Source organism: Seriola lalandi, unplaced genomic scaffold, assembly GCF_002814215.2.
Source record: "Seriola lalandi dorsalis isolate HSWRI2012SDOR001 ecotype SW California unplaced genomic scaffold, Sedor1 jcf7180001973125, whole genome shotgun sequence".
NCBI lineage: Eukaryota > Metazoa > Chordata > Actinopteri > Carangiformes > Carangidae > Seriola > Seriola lalandi.
The window spans coordinates 1-546 of record NW_019443793.1 but is presented as its reverse complement, the minus strand read 5'-3'; the positions used below and the strand labels follow the sequence as shown (position 1 = coordinate 546).

General features: G+C 50.9%; 1 non-coding gene across 1 annotated transcript; it reads right to left on the bottom strand.

Annotated features, from left to right (window-relative positions):
• Positions 1–344: 344 nt before the first annotated feature.
• LOC111651473 (5S ribosomal RNA) lies at positions 345–463 on the bottom strand. Its single transcript, XR_002760514.1, has one exon. It is a non-coding gene; the product is annotated as a 5S ribosomal RNA (ribosomal RNA).
• Positions 464–546: the final 83 nt, after the last annotated feature.

The following is a 546-nucleotide window of genomic DNA, read 5'->3' as shown; positions in this document are numbered from 1 at the left end:
CCAGGCCCGACCCTGCTTGGCTTCCGACCAATCTCCTGCAACTCCAGAGTGGGCTTGTTCAGAGTGGTATGGCCGTAAGCGAGAGGGAGCGCGACAAATACCCTCTTTAAACATGATGATCATGTCCTTCATGCACGAAGCTAGGTGTTTATGTCTAGCGCAGGAGCCTTTCCTTTTCAGCGTTTGCTTGTTGCTTTGGCTCTCAACATGTCAACTTTGTAACATTTTAATACAAAAGTGTCTTTACATTCTGTGCTGTCCCCAAAAGTGCAGCCAGGTGCAGAGTAACAGGTTGTTGAAGCAGGAGCAGCAGCGTCCTCTGCTGATTGCAAAGAGATGCGAAAAGCTTACAGCACCTGGTATTCCCAGGCGGTCTCCCATCCAAGTACTAACCAGGCCCGACCCTGCTTGGCTTCCGAGATCGGACGAGATCGGGCGCGTTCAGAGTGGTATGGCCGTAAGCGAGAGGGAGCGCGACAAATACCCTCTTTAAACATTACGATCATGTCCTTCATGCACGAAGCTACGTGTTTATGTCTAGCGCAG